Below are 9936 nucleotides of genomic sequence, written 5' to 3' on the forward strand. Positions count from 1 at the left end.
GGTATCTATATGTCTATTTACATATGTATGACTGTATATGTTCATATATAACTATATAATGATATATGTAATGATGTTTCTATATTTGAATACCAACCCCTTATTTGAGAAATTTAATGCATTTTTAAACCATTGAATGACTTTCCTTCATATCCAAAGGAAATGAATTCTGTTTTTGTAGAAATTTTCTATTTCACATAATCAAAGGTATAAGTTTTATCTCTTTAAATTCTCTCGATCCATTATTTGGTCCAGATCAAAGTTCAAAAAGGGAGGTGATCTGTTTTACTTCTAATTTTCATTTGTTCTTTTTATTTATTTGTTTGTTTGTTTTTTGTTTTCATCCATTTACATATGCATATTTTCAAGTTTCAATATTTCCTTCCACTCTGCCTTCCCACTCCCCTCCCCTCAGTGGTGAACAGTCAGGTTAGCATTTTATATACAGATTTTGATAAACATGTTTACAAATTGATAATTTTTGGTATGAGGAATTAGGATTAAGGGAAAGAGATACATAAAAGATAATTTCCATAAAGTGTTCATCAGATTCAGAAGGGGGTATGTGTATATGTATGTGTATGTGTATGTGTATGTATATGTGTGTGTGTGTGTGTGTGTGTGTGTGTGCTTTGTTTGCTTTTTCTTCCTCTGGATGGAGATAATATAGTCCATAGGCAGTCAAATACAGTTGTCCTAGCTCTCTTGACTGCTGAAAGGAGCTGCTTATATCAAGGTTGTCCATCTCACAATGTTGTTGTTGATGTGTATATTGTTTTCTTGGTTTTATTCCCTTCATTCAGCATCAGATGCTGTAAGTCATTCCATGCTTCTTTACAGTCCAACCATTTATGGTTTCTTATAGAACAATAGTATTCCATAATATTCATGTACTATAATATGTTTAGTCATTTCCCCAATTGATGGGTGTCTCCTCAAATTCTTATTCTTTGACACTACAAAAAGAGATGCTATGAATATTTTGGGACATATAGGACTTTCCCCTTTTTGTCTAATTTCTTCACACTATAGATTTAGAATTGGAATTTCTGGGTCAAACATATGAGCAGTTTTATTGCTCTTTGGACATAGTTCCATATTGCCCTAATTTTCCCTTTTTCTCATCTTGGAAAATCTAAAAGATGTGAGATGATACCTCACTGTTGTTTTAATTTGCCTTTCTCTAATCAATAATGTTTTGGAGAATTTTTCATATGATTATATATATGTGTGTGTGTGTGTGTGTGTGTGTGTGTGTGTGTGTATACATACATATATATATGTATATATATATATATAAAACTTTAATTTCTTTGTTTGAAAACTGTTCATATCCTTTGACCATTTATCAATTGAGGAATGACTTGAGACCTTATAAATTTGATGCAATTCTCTATATAATTGAGGAATGAGACTTTTATCAGAACTCCTAGTTGTGAAGATTGTTTTCCAGCTTTCTGCTTTCCTTCTAATTTTGGCAGCATTGATTTTTATTAGTGCAAAACCTTATTAATTTCATATAGTCAAATCATTCATTTTGCAGTTTACAATGTGCTCTATTTCTTGTTTGGTCATAAATTTATCCCCTTTCCATAGATCTGATAGAGCATTTCTTAGTCTATTAATTTATCTATGATATCGCTCTTTTTGTCTAAATCCTGTCTCCATTTTGACCTTATTTTGGTATAAGGTGTGAGATGTAGATATATGCCTAGTTTTGTCATACTATTTTCCATTTTCCCCATCAATTTTTCTCAAATAGTGAGTTCTTATCCCAGAAGCTGACATCATTGAGTTTGTCAAAAAGTAGATTGCTGTAGTCATTTATTATGATTTCTTTTGAACCTAACCTAATCCATTGATCCATTACTCGATTTCTTAACCAGTACCAGGCAGCTTTGATGTCAGAGCTAGACCACCTTCCTTTACATTTTTTTCATTATTTCCCTTGCTATTCTTGTCTTTTTGTTGCTCCAGATTAATTCTATTAACTCTTTTTTTTCTAGCTTGGTAAAGTAGTTATTTGGTAGTTTGATTGCTATGGCATTGAATAAGTAATTTAATTTGGGTAGAATTGTCATTTTTATTATATTAGCTTGACCTAACCATGAACATTTGACATTTTTTCAATTATTTAGATCTGACTTTATTTGGGTGAGAAGTGCTTTATAATTGAGTTCATACAGTTTCTGAGTTTATCTGGGGAGGTAGATTCCCAAGTATTTAATGTTGTCTATACTTCCAATTTTCTTATAATATGACCTTTAATAAGAGGCTTTGTACCTTTTTAAAATACATTTTTCTTATGATAGGAAAATTAGTATTATGTATCAATATAGAATTTATTATGGAATTTGGTATGAGGTGATTTCCAAGACTAATTTCTGCCAAACTGTTTTTGAGTTTTCTATCATTTTTTTTTATCAAATGAGGATTTCTTTCCTAAGTAATTTATGATGAATGATTTTTCAAACCCTGGATTACTGAATGCCCTTGTTTATGATTGTTTGTCTAGTATTTTTCCATTAACATAATTTTCTTTTTCTTCTCAAGATATTATCTCATGGTTTTTATGACTAATTAAATTTTGAAATCTACAAGTTCTATTATCCCTTCATTCCTACCTCTTTTCTTTTTTTGTCTCACTGTATTTTAGATCTTTTGCTTTTCCAAATTAATTTTGGTATTGTTCTGTGTGGTTACATAGAATATTCATTTGATAGTATCATTGGAATGATAGTCAAACTCTAATGTCAGTATTATTATTTTTACATTATCACTGTCTAGTCATGAACATTGAATATTCTTCCAATTTTCATCAAATTGTCCTTTGTTAAAAGAAATACTTTATAATTGAATCATATAAGTAATTTGTATGCCTTCACAAATTGGTCTCCAACTATTTTATCTATTTTGAAGTTATTCTGAACCTTATTTTCTAATGTTATTTGAAATATTATGATATTTCATCTTTTTTTCCTGGGAGAACTATGAATTATCCCTTCACAAACCTATTTTCAAAGTTAGCCAGTTTGTCTTCTATAGAATTCAGTTATTCTTTAATGATATTTAACATTTCTTCTACTAATTTTCCCCTGTACTTTGGGTTTTTTACTCTAAATCTTTTCATCTTTCCTTAGTTTCTTTACAGTAATATTCTACCATTGATTCATGATTTTTCTAACCTGCTAGTTTTAAAAATGTCCCTGAAAATTATAGGTTATGATATTTTTATTCCTAATTTTTATTTTATAGATATCATTTCCCTTTTGAGTTATTCATAATTTCTTATTATTGCTCCATGTTTTGTAGAGGTTCAGCAAGATTCTGTTTTAAGCAGATTTGATTGGTTTACTTTTTTAAATATTAAAATATTTCTTCTTTGGGTTTTTTTTTGAGGGGGAGGCTATGGAACTAAATGACTTAGCAGTGTCACACAGCTAGTATCTGAGGCCAGATTTGAACTCAGGGATTCCTGCCTCTAGAGCTGGGGGGGGGGGGTTGATCCACTGTGCCATTTAACAGTCCCATTAAAATATTTCTTAACAAAGCTTTAAATTTTAGTAATGATTTAATTCATTCTTCTTTTTTGGTTTTAAGGAAATCTCTATTGATTTATCTGCTTATTTCTGGCTTTTATTCAAGCTATTCTCTTGAAACCTATTCTGTGACCCTCATCATTCACTTTCTGACCAATTTACTGATAAAAGGATGCCTTAGAGTTTGGAAGTCTTGTCTTTATCCCGAGTAATATCTAGGGTGACAGGGGCTGCCCCCAGATGAGTTTTTGTCTCCTTCCTTCAAGTCCAATGTATTCCTTATCCTTCCCTATATTAACCAGTTGAAAATTCCCACAGCACTAAACAAAAATTTTTAAAATACTCCTTCAGAGTTTTATATATCTTATAGGATGCTGAACCTATTTTCTATAAGATTATTAACAAAACATAAGTACAGAATGGACCATCCCTGCAAGTATTACATGAACATTTGTGCTAAAATAAGGAAGGCTGATGCAAACCCTACTCCCAAAATCTCCTAGGTGTGTAACTCTAAGCAAATCACTAACTCTCTGCATCTTAATGCCTAAACTGTTAAGTTCGGTGATTGGACTTCAAGGTGACTTGAAATTCTAAATGTAAAATCTCTCTAAAAAACATTTGTTGAAGAAAGCCACCAACTATGATTTTATTGTAATTTCTGGTAGATGCATCAGGCACTGGGACATTGTTAAAGGTCCTGATACTATGGTAGTCAGATGTTGCAGAACATTGAAGCAGCAAATGAACAAAGGCATTCCTGAGGAAACAGGGAATGGTACAGAAAGCATTACAATGTCAATAATCATATGAAAAAATATTCAATTCCTCTAAATACTTCTTTTGCATTCTTTATACCCAAATTATACAGTCCTTGACTTTTCCAGAAATTTATACAATATGAGAGAAACTGACACATCTATACTTTCTTTTCATAAATATATCTCAATTGACTTGTTGTTCTACCATTTTTCATTTTAAATTGACAGCACTATAATGAGCCAGTCTGATAAAAATCAATCCCAACTTTCATAGAATTTCAAAATTTCTATTTAAAGGCTGAAATTTCAGTTACCATTTAATTTAGCCCATACTCCCAGAGGAACACATCCTTGTAATATATCTGACTTCCTTTTAAGACAGTTCAGTTAGAATTTTGGACAGATCAAGTTGCCCCTGGTCTTATTTGCTCATTTCAGACCACTTTGTAATAGAAATTAGATATATAAAATTCTGAAGGGATGATAGAATAGAAGCTATAAAGTTGGAAGGGATATTGAGGACATTTTGGTCCAGCCTCCTCATTGAACAAGTACAAAGTAACATTTCCCTAGGGTCATACATCTGGCAAGGGTACTCCATTGCAAGTTCCTGATTTTATAACTTTAATTGAATGCTGACCCAAAAGTTCATCTCTCTAGACATTCTTAGTAAATAATAGTTCAAATAATCTTTTGGTAAACATATCAATATTCTCTGGGACTAGAGGCAGAGATATGAATGAGGTGATCTGGAGAAGATGTGGAATTAATCGTAGTCTAGAATTGAGGGAAGAAAAGTGAAAAAACTGAGTATATAGTGATTTTAAGATAGATAATCAGATAAAACATTATTGGTAGCATTGTTGGTACATGCACGATTTCAATTTTAATATATTAGAAGTAAAATATTATTATTATCAAAATTTTCTCATGAAACTGCAATTCATGTTGTAAGCAAGAGCAGAGCTCTCTCACATCTCAATAAGTGTGTGTAAATAGTGAATGTATCTCTCTCAGAAAGGTTAGTTTATCTCTTTAAAAACTTTTTTGGATTGATATAAAATTTTTATATCATTTAATTTTTATTATAATTATATTTACAAATATATAATTTGTGTTATAGTTTATTATTTGTATGTTATATAATATACTTTATTATTTTTATTCTTTGAATGACCTGAAGTTTTTTGCATATACAACTTTCCTTTGTCACATATAAATTATTCCTTGATACTTAACATTTGTTCATCAGACCAAACATGTTATAGAGAAAATAGCAGGAATTTAGACTAACATAGTATCTTGACTGCCTTCACCAGATACCTCAGACTGTGCTCTGAACTGGAAAGTTTTTTGCAGTGATGGAATGGAACAACTTTTGTGGAACAGTTTTATAAAAATAAATGAATGAAAAAAAATAAATAAGCTCATTCCACAATTAGGATTGGGACACTTCACAAATCATCTGAAAGACAAGAATTAATGCAAGGAGAAGAAAGAAAAAAGGAGAAAAAGAAAAGGAGAATAAATATAGAATGACAAGGAAGAGAAGAAAGAAAAGAGGAAGGAGAGGAGGATAATATAGTAATGATGGAAAGAGACAGGAAACAATGTGTTACAAAATTTTACAACCTATAAAATAGGTATGAGAATAATTTAAAAAAAGGCACAGAAATAAATAGAGATGAAGTGAAATGCTTGCAGGAAGGATGATACTTATTACAGAAATACATGTTCAATTCAATTCTTAGACACCCTGAGTTTATGAGACATCTGAGAGTCTTTATTTTCTGTGAAGCACATGGCCATTTCCAAAGGACATATGATGATCAGATATTAAACATGTGAAGAATTGAATTCTTAGTTAAGATCTCATTGGAATCAAATATATTTTCCTTATGTCCCTCTTCATCTCTTTTCCCTGGAGTCATGATTAGGCCATATCAACCTAACCTTGTCAAATCATAAAAGATATGATTCTGGTTTTGCCCCATCTTATACACTATCTAGCTGCAAGCAAAATTGACTCACAATTTTGAGAAATCTACTTTTTGGTATATCAGTTTGCGTCACGGAAGTTGCTTAGCTCAAGTAAGATCAGTAGAAATAGGATCACTTTCCATCAAGAAAAAATATTCCCTTTTATATCTTGTGGTAGATATTAAGTATTACCTTGTCTGTCATAAATGAAAGGAAAATAATTCTCTATGACTTAGTACATTTTTTACCCCCAGGGTCTTTATCCTCGGTTTATATATCAATATATTTGAAAAGAATGTTAGGAGGGGGTAATATTAGTAATGAGGCATCATATTTCTTTTCATACTGGGTTCAAATAAGAGTGGAAGAGTCCTGGAAAGATGATTCCTGTCATTCCTCTCACCAAAGCCCAATTATTCTCGAATTACCACATTCAGGTATGTTCCCCTGTGATGAAATATGGCTCCCTTTAATCAGTGTTCCATTGTAAGCCACAGCTTTTCTCCCTCACAGTAAGACAGGGCTTTGGCAAAGCCTTTAGTCAGACAATGAACCTAACAGAGAGTCATAAATAGCAGTAGACTCTGAATCTAGCAATTCCAAATCAAAGGCCCATCCAACAAGGATCTTTTGATATTGATCATTTCATTCCCACCCCCCACAGAGATTCCCATGAATCATTTCATTTTCCCCTGGGGGATATAAAAAATAACAACTCTTCCTAGTACCATATGCAATTTTTAGCAGATTAGACTTCATATGCACTATAAGGAATACTCTAATTCAGATAGGGATTAGACTGAAAGACTTTTCAGATTCCTTCAGATTGTGTGAGTTTCTGTTAAGAATAACCTAAACTCTACTGGGAGAGGACAATAAACTTAGCATCAGTGTCATTTGCAGGCAATAGCTGCTATAGAAAACCTGGTAACTTTGGTCCCTCCAAAGAGCTGAAGCAGAGAGAATTATATCTTCATGGGAGCAAAGAGAAAAATTGAACAATTCAACTATTAAACATGTTTTTCCATTCCTTCTTACTACCATTTATTATATCTTTCTCACTCCTTTCACTCTGTCCCTCTTCAAAAATGAGTTGTGGGGCAGCTGAGGGGTGTAGCATACAGAGCACCAACCCTGGGGCCAAAAGACCCTAAAGCCTACATCCCACTGCAGAGACTCAGCAACCACCCAGTCCCCTGCTGCTGGATAGGCTACCCAATCCCACCACCTTAGAAAAAGTAAAAAAGAAAATGTGTTATATCTGACTATCTTCTCCCATGATATACCCTCTCCTCTATCACATACATCCCTCCTCCCCTCCCCATGCCTTTTCTTTCTTTTTTCTTCTAGATTTCTATACCCTATTGAATGTGTATGCTGTTTCCTCTCTGAGCCATTTCCTATAAGAATGAAGGTTCCCTCATTCTCCCTCACCTTCCCCCTTTCCATGTCATTGCATTCTTGACTATTTCTTGACTGTTGTACATAAAATATCTTAGCCTATTCTAACTCTCCTTTCCCTTTCTCCAAGTACATTTCCCTTTCACCACTAACTCCATTTTTACAATATATTATACCTTCAAATTCAGTTTTCTCTTTTGCCTTGTCCACATATGCTCCTTCTAATTGCTCTAATAAATGAGAAAGTTTATGTGAGCATTATCAGTATCATCTTCCCATACACCCAGTTCATCATTATTAAATCCCTCATAATTTACCCTTTCCATCCACCCTCTCTCTATGCTTCACTTGAGTCCTGTACTTGAAGATCCAAATTTCTTTTCAGCTCTGACTGAAATTCACCTGATATTTGAAAGTCCATCTTTTCCCTTGGAAGAGGATGTTCAATTTTGATGGGTAGTTGATTCTCAGTTGTATTCCTAGCTCTTTTGCCTTCCAGAATATTATATTCCAAGCCCTGTGAGCCTTTAATGTTGATGCTGCTAAGGCCTCTGTGATCCTGATTATAGTTCCATGATATTTGAATTGCTTTCTTCTGGCTGCTTGCAATATTTTCTCTTTGACTTGGGAGTTTTGGAACTTGGTTATAATATTCCTGGGGGGTCACTTTTTGGCATCTCTTTCAGGAGGAGATCAGTGGATTCTCTCAATTTCTATTTTTGCCCTCTGCTTCTAGTATACCAGGGCCATTTTCCTGTAGAATTCTTTAAAAATGAAGTCAAGGCTCTTTTCCTGATCATGATTTTCAGGTAGCACAAAAATTTTTAAATTGTCTCCTTTGGATCTATATTCCAGATCAAATGTTTTTTCAATGAGATTTTTCACATTTTCTTCTAGTTTTTTCATTCTTTTGATGCTGAATTATTATATCTTAATTCCTTGCAAAGCCATTAGCTTCCTTTAGCTCCATTCTACATTTGAAGGATTTGTTTTCCTCAGAGAGCTTTTGTATCTCCTTTTCCATCTGGCCAAGTCTGCTTTCTAAGGCATTCTTCTCCTCATTAATTTTTGAATTGTTTTATCCATTTGACATAAACTGATTTTTAACATGTTGTTTTCTTCAACATTTTGGGGGGAATTTCCTTGACTAAGCTGCTGTCTTAGTTTTCATGTTTTTCCTGCCTCTCTCTCATTTCTCTTCCCAATTTTTCCTCTACTTCCTTACTTGATTTTCGAAATCTTGTTTGAGCTCTGTCATAGTCTGAGCCTAAATTCTATATTTCTTGGAATTTTTAGATGCAGAAGATTGGAATTTTTCATCTTCTGAAGGTGTGTGTTTTGATCCTCTATGGGCCCAAGGATCCTCCATGAGACCTGTCTATGGTAAATTTCCTTTTTCCCTATTTACTCATTTCCCCAGCCTGTACCCTGATTTTGGGCTGCTTCCTGAACATATTATTGGTACCCCCCTGCAAAGACGTCAGTTCTTTTGAGGTCTTATGGGAGGCTCCGACTGCTCTCCTGCCTGTGCTCTGGTCTGCGTATGACTACCATATTAAACATTTATTAAGAACCTGTATAATATGAATGGCACTGTGCTAGGCTCAGAGTACAAGGGGAAAAACCAGGAGCATTTTATATTCTACTGAATAATTCATCATCTTCTTCTATATCTAATATCAAAATGTGAGGAGTGAGAGAGACAGAGAGAGAGAGAGAGAGAGAGAGAGAGAGAGAGAGAGAGAGAGAGGAGACTGAGGAGCATTCATAAACCAATAAGTTCAAGAGAATACAAGTCATCTGAGAAGATTGGCTTAATTGAGCTTAAGAAGTCCATGGATTCACTTTGTTATGTTAATCTTGGTAGACTAAATTATTTGATTTTTCCCCTCAAGTTTATCTTCTTAAATGAATTTCACAAAAATTAATCTGAATTATTTTATATTTTAGTAGCTAAGTGGTACAGTAAATAGAGTACTGGGTTTTATACAAAGCCCATTCTTATACAATTAGCAAACTGTGTGACCCTAAGCAAGTCACTTTAGTCTCTGTCTGCCTCAAAAATGCTCAACTATAAAATGAAAATAATTGGAGTTTTTGATAGCATCTACTTCCCCAGGTTGTTGTGAACATGAAATGAGATGATAATTGTAAAGTTCTTTGCAAAGCCTGAAGTGCTATGTAAAGTGATGATGACAGTGGTTATGTTTTTGGTAATAATTTTCCAGTCCCTGTTATAAAATCTTAAGTACTTA

The sequence above is a fragment of the Macrotis lagotis genome, chromosome 1, assembly GCF_037893015.1.
Source record: "Macrotis lagotis isolate mMagLag1 chromosome 1, bilby.v1.9.chrom.fasta, whole genome shotgun sequence".
Lineage (NCBI taxonomy): Eukaryota > Metazoa > Chordata > Mammalia > Peramelemorphia > Peramelidae > Macrotis > Macrotis lagotis.